This window comes from Scylla paramamosain, unplaced genomic scaffold (genome assembly GCF_035594125.1).
Source record: "Scylla paramamosain isolate STU-SP2022 unplaced genomic scaffold, ASM3559412v1 Contig57, whole genome shotgun sequence".
In the NCBI taxonomy this organism is placed as follows: Eukaryota; Metazoa; Arthropoda; class Malacostraca; order Decapoda; family Portunidae; genus Scylla; species Scylla paramamosain.
In genome coordinates this window covers 505,001-522,500 of record NW_026973722.1, presented here as the reverse complement: position 1 = coordinate 522,500, position 17,500 = coordinate 505,001, and the positions used below count along the sequence as shown (strand labels likewise).

At 48.9% G+C, this 17,500-nt stretch overlaps 1 protein-coding gene and 1 long non-coding RNA gene across 4 annotated transcripts in view; both read left to right on the top strand.

Moving 5' to 3' along the window:
- Positions 1 to 4,806, top strand: part of LOC135098352 (mucin-2-like) — a 16,758-nt gene extending 11,952 nt beyond the window's left edge. For 2 of the 3 annotated variants that reach the window (XR_010266863.1, XM_064000671.1), the window contains exon 3: positions 2,927 to 4,806. The gene's annotated coding sequence lies outside the window, so the exon portion shown is untranslated. Of the gene's footprint in view, positions 1 to 231; positions 531 to 2,926 lie in introns of those variants that run through there. The other variant, XM_064000672.1, reaches the window with a different exon arrangement.
- Positions 4,807 to 7,473: 2,667 nt separating this feature from the next.
- LOC135098349 (uncharacterized) overlaps positions 7,474 to 17,500 on the top strand; it is a 21,982-nt gene continuing 11,955 nt past the window's right edge. Inside the window, exon 1 of the long non-coding RNA XR_010266861.1 lies at positions 7,474 to 7,596. This is a non-coding gene — a long non-coding RNA (uncharacterized LOC135098349). The remainder of the gene's footprint in view (positions 7,597 to 17,500) is intronic.

The window sequence follows — 17,500 nt, the reverse complement described above, 5'->3', positions numbered from 1 at the left end:
TTTCAACCTTTTGTTTCTTAGTAAATGACGTAATTAGAGAAAACGAATCTTCTTTAAGGGGAAACTAAACAACAATGAATTATTCCTCTTTATTCTTAATATTGCAGATATTTGGGTAGTTTTAGGCGAATATTCTATTTAGACGTAGTGTTTTGTAATGTGCGGCAGTACTAGATGCCACACTGAAGTGGTAGAAGTGAGAGAAGAAGCCTTATTTATGAAATGTGACAGAAAACCTAACAATGAATGGAGGGTGAACAAGGAGGAGCGAGAGAGAGAAGAAAGGGGGAAACAAGAGGAACAAAAGGAACAACACGAATAGGAGAGAGAGAAGAGGAGGAGGACGAGGAGGAGAAACTGAAAGATACGGAAGAGAAGGAGGAGCACGAGGAAGATGAAGAGGAAGAAGAGAAAAATAAAGAAAAACTTCGATAACAAAACTCTCTCTCTCTCTCTCTCTCTCTCTCTCTCTCTCTCTCTCTCTCTCTCTCTCTCTCTCTCTCTCTCTCTCTCTCTCTCTCTCTCTCTCAGCCGCTGCAGTAATTTATCACACAAACATTCAAACACCTCGCTCATACCGAGATGAAAAAGATGAAAAATGGACAAATATAAAATAATGATCATGTCATAGTAAAATGAGAATTACGAAAAGAGTGATAGATAAATCATACAATAAATAAAACAAGTGGCAAGTGTCTTATGTTGACACATCCTGTGATCACGCCACTGCACTGCGTCATACTGTCAGTCACGGATTACATTTCGCGCGGTGATCGTGTGCGATAGAGACCAGTCACCCCATACACCCCCATCTGAACCCTCTCAACCTCACCAACCTTCCGTACCACCTCCCTCTCTACATCATCAACCTTTTTCACCTTCCCACCACTCCCACCCCCGCTCATCTTCACCTGTTCCTGCTATTTTTCTTGTCAGCTTCCTTCTCTCCCATCATCACCCATCGTTCCTTCCCCTCACCACTCACCCTCACCACCCCCACTACCTTCTCCTTCACAGTCACCCCCTCCTTCATCTCACCCGCTCCCTCATCCATCACCACCACCTGCACCACCTTCTCCTTCACAATCACCTCCTCCTCCATCTCCCCCGCTCCCTCATCCTTCACCATCACCCTCACCACCACCACCACCACCACCACCATCACCGCCACCAGCTGCAGAAGACACATTTGACTCAGTCTTTCAACACTCGTATATTATATCAGTCGGAGGAAGAGGAGCACGTTTACACCACTCCACCATCACCATCCTCTCACGAAAACTAGTAGGTAAAATATAAAGTGCAGTTTGTTTTAGACTGAATATTGGTGTGTAAGGCACAATGGAACCATTCCAGATATGCCCATACATAGTATGTTATGATTCTATTTAGTTTTGATGAATGTAGGGGTGGTAGAGTTCAAAGTTTGCCGCACGCGCGGAAATCCCGGATATGGCGCCGGCGCGCGTTTTGACTGGCCATGCCGAAGAGGTTAAGGGGCTCGTAGTAGTGGTGGTGGTGGTGGTTGTGGCTGTGGTTGTGGTGGTGGTTATAAGAACATAAGAAGCGAGGAGACTGCAAGAGGCCAAGTGATGGCCTACACAAGGCAGCTCCTCTATCCACACCATTGGACCAAGCCAACGCCTACCCATCCCATCTATCCTCCCTATCCATGCTCTCATCTAGCCCTTTTTTTTAAACTATCTAATGTTTCACCACTAACCACATGTCTACTTAACCTGTTCCAGTTATTAACCACCCTGTATATACATAACAACCTCTACCAGTTATATTAAACCTTCTAACACTAACTAAACACAGAGACAGACAGAGACATATTTAACACAGACAGACAGACAAAAAAGACAATTTTAACAACAACCTCTACGAGTTATAATATTAATCACTACAATACTATAACAACAACAACAACAACAACAACAACAACAACAACATGGCGGTTGTACATATCTGATTAATTAATACCAGAACAAGAGGCAGTGGCATTGTATTTAGTGGTGTGTGTGTGTGTGTGTGTGTGTGTGTGTGATGTCATGGGGAGATTTGAGACAATAATAAGAATGCCCTATATATATATATATATATATATATATATATATATATATATATATATATATATATATATATATATATATATATATATATATATATATATATATATATATATATATATATATATATATATATATATATATATATATATATATATATATATATATATATATATATATATATGTAAATAATAATAAGAATAATATAATAATAGGAATAATAAGAATAATATTTTTTTCACGGTCAACCGTTGGAAGGTCAAACCACCCCTACCCCATCCTCCCTTATCTCTCCCCTACCTCCTCCCCTCCCCTATCTCTCCCCTACCTCCTCCTCTCCCCTTAACTCCCCTCACCCCCTCCCACCCTCCCTGCCTCGCCTTCTTTTCATTGTCAAGGTCAAATCTGACAGTTTTACCCCCATCACCAACCCCCCCTCCGTCCCTGTCTCACTCATTTCAAAACACACACACACACACACACACGTATCATTACGTAGATACCGCAGGTAAGATCGATACCATATTAGCTCTGAGCTAGGGACGTAGGGGAAAGGCTGGCAGTGTCGAGAGACCAGCAGGCGACCAGAAGGTGAATTACACACACACACACACACACACACACACACACACACACACACAAGTAATTATGATTTTGGAAGTTTGATTAAATGTCCATTGACCAAATGTCCTTCGTTGAAATGTGGTTTAGCCATCGTTCCGGCCACGGATGAAACCAGGTATATAATTGATTTACAAAGACTGACCATTATGAGGAAGGCAGAATTGATGGTGCAATGCAAAAATGTGTAGGACTATACCAAAGTAAACTATTAAAATGTATCTATTTTCCAGTTGCAGAAAGGGATCTGATGATGTCCTCCATAGCAATATAATATCACCGGAAAAGAACATTGCTAGTCCTGTTTGCTTATCCCATTAAAAAAAAAAAAAAAAAAAAATTGTAAGAATAAAAAGTTTGCAAGGTCCTGTATTGCAGTAAGTGGTGGTGGACAACAGTGTGAAAGTTTGTGTTTTATCTCTTCATAATTTACTTATGCATACATTTTGTATTTAGCACTATGAAAGTTGATAGCAAGTTTTTTGCATGCAGGTCGTGCTGCTATAAAACCAGGACATTTTTTAATTTGACAAATCATTACACAAATGTACACTCCTCAGAACCAGGATATAGAATTGAATGTGAACTTGATGGCTGTTCTAGATCATACAAATCTGTAAAGTATCTACTAAGACACATTCGTTCACATCACGCACTATTTTATAATTGCCATCTTAATAGAGTGAGGGGGAAGTTTAAAGTTTGTGATGATTCCTTACCTGATCCAGAGATTAGGATTTGTATGCAGAGTGAAGCTGGTGATGATTGTGTGGAAATGATAACTGACGAAGGAAACGAATGTGCTTCATCACATTTAAATATCAATTGCACCCATGAAATTGTTACAAGCCTTTTAGCACTGAGAGAGAAGTTGCTCCCTTCTCTAGTTATTAAAGACTTCACTGAACATTTGCAAGACCTTTTGGCTTTGCAGCACACTCACACTATGAATAAGGTAATAAGTAAACTTAAAGAGGATGGAATTGATCCCAAAACGTTAAATGATCTCATCAATTCCTCATCACCTGCAGGCTTTGTGTGTTTAATATTGAACACCCCAAAAATTGTGAACATTTCCTCCGTTTCACAACATCCCATCTCTTAGGTATCAAGTATGACAAAGGTAACACTTTCAAAAACATCTCTACTTGTAAAACTCAATGAAGTAAAGACAGAATTGACCTACAAAAATGCAGAAATCTCATTCCAAATATATTCAACTCCACATATAATGCCTCTCTCTCTCTCTCTCTCTCTCTCTCTCTCTCTCTCTCTCTCTCTCTCTCTCTCTCTCTCTCTCTCTCTCTCTCTCTCTCTCTCTCTCTCTCTCTCTAAATTGGGTAGTATTGTTCGTGTACCATATGATGCATATATTTTTATTTTTTATGCATTTTTTACTTTTTTTTTTTTTGTATATTTTATTTGTGTGTTATTGCAAGTGATAGGTGAAGCTTCTTTATTACTGTTGTGAGCATTTCTGTAGATTTGTTTAGTTAGTATATCCCATAGAAATACTCATTTTCTTTTTTTGTGTTGGTTTAAAGGATTAATGGTGACATATGGATATGATCTGGGTTAAAAGCTTGTACAAAGAAGGTTAAATGTCTATTTTTACACTGGTTGTTTCCCTAAAAGTAGTGTGATATAATGATTAGCAGTGGACTAATTAATTATTCTTTACAGGCTCTGTAACTCCTTACATTTCATTTATGTTAACTTGACTTACATATTTTTTCCTTTAGTTTATGAATGGGAGGAAGGTTTAATATTCATATCTTAAGAGATGCTTACTTTCTTTTCCACATTGCAAGTTGTAGTGATTAATACTCACAAATGTCTATTATTTACTTAATGGCTTGTCAAAACAGGTGCTTTTTGTGATGATTTATTTATTTATTTTTTCTCATACTAGGATGAAGTGTTACTAATGGTGCTTATTGTTTACATCTGTGTTTTATATATCATTACAGTTTTGAGGGGAGCTTTCTGTTAAATGTTCAAGTCAAAACCATATTTTACTATACATGATAACAATTATAGTGTTTTTTTTTTTTTTTTAATGCAATGAAATGGAGGGAACATTTAATTGTATATGAATATATTGAATTTGTTACCTATTTGTTTCCCTAACCTTGAGACAGCGGTAGCTAGCTGCTAGTATTAAAGGTACTAATGATTCATCATCTGCCTAAGAAAGACTAACTAATTAGTCATTTAATTGACTAACACCTATGATCCACCTTACTAATGTGGTTAGTAGAAGCAGTGAACAGTACGAAGGCATTAGTCAGATATATTGGAGTAAGTTGAGTGCTCAGTTAGTCACAAATTGACTAACATTATGTTAGTCACTGTGACTAATGCTGCCACTCGTTCTAGACCCCATGGCTTTTACTAAGAAAAGTTTGTCAGCACGACTAACTTTGGTTTTGTGTGTGGCGTGAGTGTATCAGGCAGCGGGGAGTGAGAAGGTGAAGCTTGCGTTGCCTTAGGAAATCCAAGCTTGCTGTGCAGTTTGAAAGGAAGGAACAGCAAAGTATTAGAACAGGTGGGTGTGACACGGGATGAAGCTAATGAGGTGCTGGGATTGGGGTAAGCTGGAAAAAATGGTGGTTAGGGTACGTTACGTTAAGTTAGGCTAGGTTAAGTTAGGCTAGGTTAGGTTAGGCTACGTTGAGTTAAGTTAGTGTGGCTGTACTATTGAAAACTTTTACACACACACACACACACACACAGAGAGAGCAGGATGACCATCAACCACAGCAAAACTGTGGTGATGCATTTCTGTACCTCCTCTGTACCAGTGCCCCCTCCCCGGCTCACAGTGGGCCCTCACCCCCTCCAGGTGGTCCAATGTGCCAAGCTTCTCGGAGTCACGGTGGACGACCAGCTGACCTGGAAGCAGCATGTCGCCAGCACCGTGAGATCAGCTACCTACAGGCTGTACATGCTGCGCAGACTCAGGTCGCTGGGGACGCCGACAGATGAGTTAAGGGGGGTGTACCTTACCTTCATCCTCCCCAAACTCATGTACGCCTCCCCAGCGTGGTCCTCCTCCCTCACACACACTCAACAGCTACAGCTAGAGAGTGTGCAGAGAAGGGCGTGCAGGGTCATCCTTGGCCCTGCATACACCACCTATGAAGAAGCCCTGACCACCCTGAGTCTGTCCAGAATATCCACCAGGCACCGAGAGGCTCTGGAGAAGTTTGGGAGGGGACTACTGCATCATCCGCGTCTCAGAAACATGCTGCCGCCCGACGCGCCTCGCCCTGTCCGTGCCACCAGACACCACAACAAAATAATGCCCCTGAAGGCGCCGCGCACGGACCGGTACAGACTCAGTGCGATTCCCACCATGGTGCGAGCCATCAATCAATAGTATTTCCCTCCTAGATTAGACTTACCTTTAGGATTAATGTTAAGTTTTCCCCATCCCCTATGTACATTTTCAGTTTGTCAACTGCCTAAATAATAAACCGTTTATTATTATTATTATTATTATTACACACACACACACACACACACAGTTATCACCACTAGCCAGCAGGTCTTCCTTGCTAGAGGAGATACACAAGAACTGAAGAAATGTAAACTCGCACAATTTCACACAAACTCGCACATTCTCACACAATTTCACATAAACTCGCACAGTCTCACACAAACTCGCACACACTTGCAGAACAGAACAGAACAACAGAACGGATAGGAAGTTTGTGAAGGGTGAACAGAGAAAATGAAAGAGAGTAAGAGATTGAATGTTTGTAAGCAGACCACATTGATTCTTTTGTTTTGTTGACTAATATTGAGACAAACTTGCAAAACTTCCATTAAGAGACAAGAACGTTGATATGTTGCCGTCACTGAGGACCTCCTGACTGGCTGCACTAGAAAACGGGAAGTCGAGGCTCTGTTACGGTTAGTGGTGGGTTAACTCACGATAAAAGAACGCAAGAACAAAAAAATAAATGAATAGATAAATAAGGGTTATTGCAGGAAGCCATCAGACCTTCACGTGGCACTCCCTATATAAAGCACACCATTCTGTCTAATCTTTTAAAGCTCCCTAGTGACTCAGCACCCACAGCCACATTACGGAGTCCACCTATTCATCCAACACTCTATCTGAGAACCACTTCCCTCCTGTCTATTTCTTAAACGTATTTTTTATTCAAGTTTGCATCGTTACCTGCTGCAGCCTTACCCTGATTAGTGAGCCTGGACATTTTACCTTTGTTACCCTTGAAATATTGAAGATGTATCTTGCGTTTTCTATGGTTGCGTTAAAAAGAAAATGTGTATTATTACTATCATAGTTTTTCTCAAACCCTTTACTGCTGGCGATAGTCTTACATGTTCACGTGCGCTGACTATTCTGACTATCAGTTGGCTCTCGGACTATCAGCCTACAAGGAGCCGTGAAAGTTACCCCAAAAAACTATTTCGCTGATAGTAGTATAGTAGTAGTAGTAATGGAAATCTCCTTTTTCTTTCTTTTTTCTATCTATGTGTGTGTGTGTGTGTGAGAGAGAGAGAGAGAGAGAGAGAGAGAGAGAGAGAGAGAGAGAGAGAGAGAGAGAGAGAGAGAGAGAGAGAGAGAGAGAGAAAGATATGAGGGTGAGAGGTCGCTGGGTCAAAAGTAATACATAATAAATAGAAAAACAAATATTCTAGTAATAAGAATGACAAATTAAATGTAACAGTAATTTGTTATACTAAAAAATTAAAGAAACTGGGAAAATAGAGAGAGTTAGAGATATATTAAGAGTCTGCCGGGTCAAATGTTTCAGTGTTTGGAGAGCTGTATAAGAGGACAGAGGGAGCTTTCCTCAAACAAATTTCCCTCCAGTTTTTCCTCCAGCGGCGGCGGCGGCGGCGGCGGCGTGGAGGGAAGGGAGGAAAGGTAGGAGGAGGCATGGAGAGAAGGAGGGAGAGAGAATATGATAGGGGAGAGAAAAGGCGGTGGTGGTGGTGGTGGGTCGTCCATTGATTCAGTGTTCTCTCCAACGCGGAGGTAAATTTTTCTCCGCCTTTCCTCCGTGGAGAGAAATTTCACCACGAGTAGTTTGGTTAGGTTAGGTTAGGGTTGTTAGAGTTGCAGTGATAGTTAGGGACTGTAAAATGACGATGGTAATTTGAGTTAGCTGTTAGCCAATTGGCAGTTAGTATAATTGGCAGTAACTGTGGTGGTGTTGCTTTGTTGGTGTTGCAAGAGGAAGGAGAATTGTAGGTTAGCTTAGGCCCCGACGGTAGCAGGTCATGACGGCCCCAAACCACGACGGCCCTCCGCGACGGCCCCCCACGACGGAAAGGAAAGAGGGAGATAGCAGTGAGGGAGGAGGGAAGGACTGGGAGGGAGAGTCTGGGAGGAAGGGAGGGAGGAGGGATGGGATGGGAGATAAGGCGACAAGCATGTGTGCGTGTGTGTCTGGGTGTGGGTGTGTGTAATAACAATAACAATAATAACACCACCAGTTGACGGAAGGGAGGGAGGGGATAGGGAGGATTGGAGGGAGGAGGTAGAAGATAAGTATGGTAAACGACTAGGAATACCACCCACAGTGTTTCCCAACACACTGAATCTGTCTCACACCTAATTGAAAGTGTTGCCAGTAGTATGATAAACACAAGGGCCGTTGTGGTTGAGGGCCGTCCTGACTAGAATTTGGGGCCGTCGCGGAGGGCCGTCGTGGTTTGGGGCCGTCCTGACTAGAATTCGGCCCCGACAGGTTGACAAAGCGCTGGCCGGATGTCAACTTAAAGCAGTCTCTCTCTCTCTCTCTCTTTCTCTCTCTCGAACAAAAACATTGATATCTGATAGTTTTGCGTGTGTTTTCAATTAATATGCTTGTTGTCATAACCACACAAATCACTACTTCTATTCTAATTTCACGAACCTTCCTTCACTAACTAATGCCTTGTCATGTAAACACTCATAGTTAATAAAACCATGCCGAGAACACTCCCTGCTGTGTGTGTGTGTGTGTGTGTGTGTGTGTGTAGCCTAACCTATCTTAACCTAACCTAACATAACCTAACCTAACTTAACCTAACCTAACCTAACTTAACCTAACCTAACCTAACCTAACCTAACTTAACCTAACTTAACCTAACCTAACCTAACTTAACCTAACTTAACCTAACCTAACCTAACTTAACCTAACCTAACCTAACCTAACCTAATTTAACCTAACCTAACCTAACCTAACTTAACCTTACCTAACCTAACCTAACTTAACCTAACCTAACCTAACCTGACAGACAGACAGACAGACAGACATCTTCCTTAGTCTAATTGAAATATTTTACATTAAGACGCTGTGATTGGCTAATTTAATTACATATTTTTTAATTGGCCAGCAGTTGCATTCCTAAACACAGGAACCAATCACAGCGGGTAATTTCACGCTGACAAAGTAGATGTGATGCGCACACACACACACACACACACACACACACACACACACACACAGCAGGCCTCGTCTTGTAGCTTGAAGAGAGAGAGAGAGAGAGAGAGAGAGAGAGAGAGAGAGAGAGAGAGAGAGAGAGACTGTATTTCTAAGTTTTTACAAGACGGACTGATCTTGGCTGTTGTTGTTGTTGTTGTTGTTGTTGTTGTTGTTGTTGTTGTTGTTGACTACTACTACTACTACTACTACTACTACTACTGTAGCAAATAATCTAGTCAGCCATAGAAATATCCCATTTTCTCTCATATTCAGGGTACACTAAAGCTTACGCGCTTCTCAGAACCAGTAATATGTAAACACAAGTCACCGCTCCAAGCACTCCGTTTTCTCTTATATGTTTTCAGCCTCCCGTTCTCTTTCTACTGCACAGATTTTTCGTCTTTCATCTCTTCTTCCTCATTTTTTTATACATACACATTCTGTGCACGCTTTTCGACACATACGTTACACGTCTTTTCTATACATCATATTACTCCTTTCTTCACACAGACATACACATACACCTTCACTCTCTTTGTCCATATCTTTATGTAAATCATTTTTTATGTTCAGTATTTCTTGTATATATGTTCATGTATTTGTTAAATAAACCACAGTCACGACTGGGCCACGGTCGGGGTCGGACGTGGTCGCTGCCACGCTCCCTCTGACCTACCCTAAATACCACGTGTGTCGTTCCCGCCTCGTTCAATCGTCATGGCATTCAACAGTGACCAAGTGGTAGTGCTGAACAACGGTTCAGGGAAGAGGGCAAGAGCATCCTCTTCTTCAGCATCCCTAAAGTGCTCCACGCCCAAGAAAGCGGCCCGTAACCTGCTGGAGGACAGCAGCAGTGATGAGCGCTCACCGAAGCGAGCCACCCGCAGCCTCCAGCCTTCATGGCAGGAGGACAACGCTACCGAAGCGGACTGGGCCCCACTCGACCTCTCCGTTTTCAGCGACGTGGTGCAGCAGCAGCAGCAGGACGGCGGTGAGGAGCAAGGATGGACTACCGTCACGACCAGCCGAGCTCGCCGCCACCAGCCCCCGAGGCCCAAGTTCAAGCTGGGCAGCCTGGGCGAATACGAGAACTCTTACCGAGCCATCTCTGCCCTCGAGAGGGAGTATCCGACCCTTTGGATACAGGTAAGGGTTAATCTCAAGGGTGAGCACGTGGTCACGCCCAAGGACGAGGATTCCACGGCACTCCTGCGCCGCATCGCGGAGGAAGGAAACAGGGTGCTCCTCCTCGACCCAAGCGAAAAGAGGCACAAGGTGGTGCTGGAGCGCTACCCGCTCGACCTGCCTCTCGAGGCGGTAGAGGCTCACCCTCAGGTGACCTCCGCCCAGCGTCTGACCTCCAGGAGGGACAAGTTGCCCACGAGACAGGTGCTACTTGTGTGTGTGGGGCCGCCGCCCGCCAAGTTGGATCTCGGCTGCTGGGGCAGATACTCCCTGCGCCCCTACCAAGGTGAGCCTGTAAGATGTTACAGGTGCCAACGGTACAACCACCTGCAGGCGCGGTGCGAACATGCCGCCAGGTGCGGCGTGTGCAGCCTGCCCCACCCGACGGAGGAGTGCATCGCCCGCCATAAGGCCAACGAGGCAACCACCGCCAGGTGCCCAAACTGTGGGAAAAACCACCACGCGTGGAACCCCCAGTGCCCTGAGAGGCTCCGTAGGATGCCTCGTTCACGCCAGCAGCAACAACAGCAGTCTCAGGCGCCACCAAGGCGGCAACGTCGACGTCGCCATAAAGCGTCGCATGGGCAGCCCCGGCAACAGATCGCTCAGCCCCAGCAGCAACAGCATCCACCACGTGGCCAGCCAGGAAGGTCAGCGCGAGATCCTGTTGCACCCGCCCCACCTCCAGTCAGGTCAGCTTGGGTCCCGCGGCAGGCCCCCTCAGCCACCCCCCCACCCCCGTCCCAGCCAGCGGCAAGACCGGAAGAGATTAACCGGCAACCCCCTCACCGCCGACCCGAGGTACAGCCTCCAGCCATAGGCACGGAGAGCCGCACCCCCTCCGCCCACCCCTCCACTCGCTCAGGTAGCACCCCTACCAAGCATGCTCGAGCCAAGCCCCACCACCCGAGCAGCGGCACACAAGGGAGAGACCCTCCCGGCGACGCCCCCGCCCGTGCGGCGACAGGCCCAGCACCGACAACGGTGAGGAGGAGAGCCATGGTCCCGAGCGATCCTCTCCACGGGGTGCCCGCCTGTCTCAGCGAAGAAACCCGCGCGGTGGTCAACTGCCTCGTGGCGCGGATGGTGCAGTTGATGGCGGAGCTGCTTGCCAGCCCTGATCACGTCCCCGCTAGGCGGGACGATCTGGACGCGCTTCTCCGCCAGGAGACGGCCACGGCCATCTCTGAGTGCGGCCTCCTGCCACCACCGCTGAACTCGAGGGACCCACGTCTGTGCCCCTCCCTCCAACCACCAGACCTTCACCACCAACATGGAGAGGAGATATGCTGAGGGCGCCACCCACGCGGACCAGCCTGCAGGGCCCCCCAGGCTCAGAGTCCTGCAATGGAACGTGCAGGGCCTGCGACCCAAGAAACATCAAGTCCTACAGGCCGTCTTCGAGGAGCACCTTGACGTTGTGCTCCTCCAGGAAACACTGACGCCCGCCGACTTTGAATGGAGGGTGGCGGGCTACACCCTTCACTCGCTCCCCACAGCGGAGGGCACCCGAGGCTGTGCAGCGCTGGTGAGGGGCACAATCCCTCACCGCAGGGTTGCAGCCCCAGTCAACTGCGGGGACGGTGTGGAGGTCCTGGCGCTGGAGCTGCAGGTGGGAAGTCTCCCGCTCCTGGTATACAACGTATACAGGAGCCAGCGACACCAGCTGGAGGCAGGAGAGCTTCTCACCCTCGCCTCCCACTCCAGTCTCTTGGTTGCGGGCGACCTCAACGCCCACCACCCCATGCTACAGTCACCGTCCCCAGCCAACGAAACGGGCCGCCACCTGGCCGTGCTGCTCGAGGAAATCCCTCACGTGTGCCTTCTCAACACAGGGGAGGCCACCCACACCCGGGGAGGAAGGCTTGACCTCACGTTGGTCTCGAGTGACCTGGCGGCAGGCGCTACGTGGCAGGTGCACCCGACCCTCACCAGCGACCACTTTGCCACCCTCACCACCCTCCCAGTGGCCCCGCCGGTCCCACCCCGCCCGCCCCCACGCTGGAACATAAGGAGAGCGGACTGGACCAAGTTTCAGGCCTCTCTTGACGAGTGGTGGGCCGCCTATCAGCCGCCCGCCGACCTACATCAGCAGGAGAGGGACCTGACGACGGCCATCCAGACCGCAGCCGCCGCAGCCATCCCCAGGTGCACCCCGAGCCGCCGCCACCGGACAGACTGGTGGTACTACAACGAAGAGGTGCGCGAGCACAACCACCGTGTCAACCAGCACAGAAAACTGTACAAAAGGCGCCCCAACCCCAACAACCTAAGACTCCTACAGGATGTGGTGGCCCGCGCACGGCAGGTATCCCTGAGGGCCAGAGAGGCTAAGTGGCTGGAGTGGTGCGCCACTTTTAGCCACCACACGTCTCTAGGCCAGCTGTGGAGGAGCGTGAGGATAGCCTCCGGCGCTGCCCCGCCCCGCCCGCCCGCCCACCCGCACCCGCAGCAGGAGGCAGAGAGGCTTGCCACCATGTTCACCACGCGGAGCTCCAGTGACCAGCTTCCTCCCCAGACACAACGCATCCAGCAGCAGCTCCGACCACACCGCGACGAGGCTGTCAGGGAGGCGATGGAGGAAGCCGACGTGACTGACCAGCCCTTCTCCCTTCAAGAGCTGGAGCGGGCTAGGAGGAGAGGCCGCGACACGGCAGCGGGGGCGGACGGCGTGCCATACTCCATGTTGGCGCACGCTGGGCCGGCTGGGGACGCCGCGCTGTTGGCCACCATCAACGCCTCATGGATGGCGGGCTGTCTGCCGCCCGCGTGGAAGGAAGCCGACATTCAGCCGATTCCAAAGCCGAGGGAGCCCACCAAGATCAGACCCATCTCTCTCCTCAGCTGCACGGCCAAAACGGCTGAGAGGATGGTGCTCGCGCGGCTACAGTGGCGCGTGGGGCCCTCTCACCCACATGTGTTCGGCTACACCCGCGGAGTGAGCACGGCAGACAGCATCCTCGCCCTGCTGACCCAAATTGACCACCGCCCCGCCGTCATCGTCTTCATCGACCTCGAGAAGGCGTTCGAGCTAGCCAGCCCTCACGCCATCCTCGACGCACTCGTGCGGAAAGGGGTGCGAGGAAGGCTGCTGGCCTGGCTCCGCGACTACCTGCAGCGCCGCCGCGCCAGGGTTAGGTTCCAGGGCCTGAGGTCGACCTTCAAGGTACTTGAGAACGGGACGCCCCAGGGCGGCATCCTCAGCCCTCTACTGTTCAACCTGCTGATGGAACAGCTAGTGGCACTGCCTTTCCACGCTGGCACCGTCCTGCTGAGCTACGCCGATGACCTCGCCCTCGTCGTCACCGGAAGGGGCAACAAGCTCAGGAGGACGCAGCAGGCACTCGACCTCATCAGCGGGAAATGCCAGGACCTGGGGCTCAAGATCTCGGCAGAGAAGTCCCGGGCCATGATGGTGAAGGCGGCAGACCCAACCTGGCAGCTCCGCGTCCAGGGAGTTGAGCTGGCATGGACCAACTCCTACCAGTACCTCGGTGTGTGGGTGGACAAGCGGCTGTCCTTCACAGCCCACGCCGCCTACCTGAGGGAGAGGACGCAGTCTAGGCTGAACGTGATGCGGGCCATGACACGAATCAGCGCGGGCGCCACTTTTTCCGTCCTGCGCCAGTACTACGTGCACGCTGTTCGCTCGCTGGTGGATTACAGCGCCCCCGTCCTCATAGCACTCTCTCCAAACCAGCAGGAGCGGATCGAGGTGCTACAAAACACCGCAATGAGGACCATGCTGGGGGCACCGAGGTGGTCCAGCGCATGCGTCATGCAGAGCGAGACCAGACTGGTGCCCCTCACCACCAGGGTACAGCAGATCACGGCCTGCCGCGTAGCGAGGGTGCTGCAGCGTGACGCGGAGGGAGTGACACAGAGGAGACTAAGGCTGGCGGGGACGCAGGGTGCCGAATCTCTCCGCCGCAACCCATGGCTGCTGCAGTGCACGCTGGCTACCCACAACCTGGCTCGCATGGAGAACTGGCCACAGGCGGACCTCCCTGCCCCCACCTTCCGCGCCCCACCCCCGTGGGAGCCACCCGCGGCAGAGTTCTCCGCCACACAGCTGCCCGCCAGCAAGGCGCTCTGCGCCGTGGAGGAGATGCAGCAGCACGCCTTCATGGCCATGGCGCAGGTCACCGAGCCAGACAGTGTTGTGTACTACACCGACGGCTCGGCTGACCCTGACAGCGGAAGGACGGGCGCTGCTGCCATCACCAGAGGGGCCGAGGTGTGTGAGAGGACTCCCGACCACTGCTCCACCCTGCAGACAGAACTGGTGGCCATCCTGCTGGCCCTGGAGCACGCTCAACACCGGCGGGAGTGCACCGTGGTGCTCCACACCGACTCCAGAACGGGGCTACAGGCTCTACAACAGCCGTATCCCAGCGACAACGTGGGCCTCGTCACCGCCATCCTGGGTAGCCTCCAGAGCCTCGCCGCGCAGGGGCGGCGGGTGAGGCTCAACTGGATACCCAGCCACGTGGGAGTACGAGGCAACGAGGCTGCTGACGCAGCCGCCAAGAGAGCTGCTAGTGGCCCCCAGGTGACAAGGCATGTGCCGCCCAGCCTGAGCCAAGTGAGGGCGCGAGCCAGGCTCGCCGCAACCAAGCGCGCCCGCCACACGCACCGGCAGCTGGAAACAAGGAAGAGACAGGCAGCTTGGTACGCCTCCGCCACTGGCTACCAGTCGTTGGACGCCTCCCAGCAGCAGCCCAGAGCAGACGGCGTGTTGCTGCAACGCGTAAGGCTGGGCTACTGCACCAGGGAACAGCTGTACGACGACTTTCGGGGGCAGGAGTGCGACCACTGCGGGAGGCACAGCCGCCACCCGCTAGTGCACTACCTACTGTCCTGTCCGGCCACCGCCGCCCTCAGACCAACGCCGCCACCACCGGCCCATCCTGTAGGCGGTGATCTCCTCAGCAGCCGCGAGGCCAGGGCTGCCCTCATCGTCCGCCACACGCCCACAGACCTGATGCTGCGAGTTCTCAGGGCAGCGCCCCCGCCCCGCTGAACAGGTCGCAGCTCCTTTCCTGACCGGCGAGCAGCACTCCTCGCCGCGCCACCGCACCGCCCACCACCGGGACCCAAGACTCCCCCACCTGCGGGCTGGTGCCCGCTTTGTGTATTATGTACATTCATGTATATTTTTTCCTTTGTGCAATATGTATATATGTATATGTTGACATAATACTCAATAAACCTTTAATAATTAAATAAAGGTAGAGAGAGTTCAACCAGTCTAACAAGTGGCTATGAATACAACCTTAGCTGGTGAACAAAAAGAGTTAAGAGATTAAAGGACTTGCAACTGCTGACGGTTACCTGTCGGTTTTCTCTTCTCATATTCCTGGCGGCTTCCACCTAGATCACTAGACTACTAGTACTACTACTACTACTACTACTACTACTACTATGGTGAACAATGAAGCATACACCAAGTTAACAATATTTTAATCTTAGTAGGAGTGATGATAATGACACTTATTTTTTTTTCATTATTTATTATCTATTGATTGATTTATTGCAATTTTTTGGTTCTTCTTGTTTTGTTGCAGTAATTTACCACAAAGACTTGGTGCACTTGTTGAAGGTGTTACTGGTTGACAAGCACACCATTACATAATTCACTTAAAACACTTGACTTCTTTATGTAGCTGTTAGGTTAGGTTAGGTTTGGTTAAGTTAGGTTAGGTTTGGTTAGGTTTGGTTAAGTTCTGTTAGGTTTGATAAGGTTTGGTTAAGTTCTGTTAGGTTTGGTTAAGTTAGGTTAGGCGCACAACGAGCAATGATGCTGTTAGGTTCAGGGTACAAAAAACATTTTCTAGTTATAGTTAGGTTAGGTTAGGTACACAACAAACAACCAAACTCTGGTAGGTACAGGGTACAAGAAAGATTTAGGAGTTATAGTTAGCTCTGAACTCCGTCTAGGGAAACAATGCATAGAGGCCAGAAACAGGGCAAATAGGGTACTAGGATTCATTTTTAGGAGTGTTAAAAGTAGAAGGCCGGAAGTAATATTAAAGTTATACTTGGCGCTGGTCAGACCTCATCTAGACTACGCTGTGCAGTTCTGGTCCCCACATTACAGGAAAGATATAGGTCTATTAGAATCAGTACAGAGGAGAATGACTAAAAGGATACAGGGGATGAAGAGTGTTCCTTACAAGGCGAGGTTGAAGCTGTTAAATTTATGTCGTTTAGAGACGCAGAGGTTAAGAGGGGACCTGATGGAAGTCTTTAAGTGGTATAGGGGCTACAACAAGGGGGCAAACTCAATCTTAGACCAGCAGTCAGGACAGAACAAGAGGTAATGGGCTCAAGGTTGAAAATTTAGGTTTAGGAAAGAGATGGGGAGGAATTGGTTCTCAAATAGTGTGGCAGATGAGTGGAACGGACTCAGCAATCAGGCTGTTAGTGGCGAGTCTTAGGGAGCTCTGAGAGATTAGACTGGGTGGTGATTGGAGAGGACAGCTGGAGATTGGCAGGCCTATTTCACACAGGGATTGCCACGTGTAGGCCTACTGGCTTGTTGCACCTCACCTTAATAGTCTTGTTATACTTGTGAATTGAAAGTATTGGAATTCTTTAATATATTACTAATGCAAGTATTAAAAACGTGGGGGCTTTGATGTTTACGATATAAGGAGATAAGCATGTTTGGTGGTGTGTTGTGTGGTTAAATGCTATGTTTGTTAAACTCAACCTTCCTTTCAGTTGTAGCTATTAAATGTTTTGCTTGTGTTAAGTTTGGTTTGGTTAGGTTAGGTTAGGTGTTAGGTGTGTGTGTGTGTGTGTGTTATTTCTAAAGCTTTTATTGGTACAAATATTTCAAGCTGTGTTTTGTTTGTTGTAATAAACACCATGTCTTTTTGTGACGCCCAGCCCTTCAGGAAGTAAACAGTTCACGCAGGGAAGCCACAGAACGCCTCACTTCTCATCTCTCTAAAATTTGTGATTGGTGCAGAGCAAACTTGGCATTGTTCAGTGGCTCAAAAAGTCAATTCCTCCACCTATCAGCTGGACACAACCTTCCAGACAACTCTCCCCTCTTCTTCAGTGACACTCAACTGTCTCCCTCTTCCACACTGAACATCCTCGGTCTGTCCTTTGCTTATAATCTGAACTGGAAGCTTCACATCTCTTCTCTAGCTAAAACAGTTT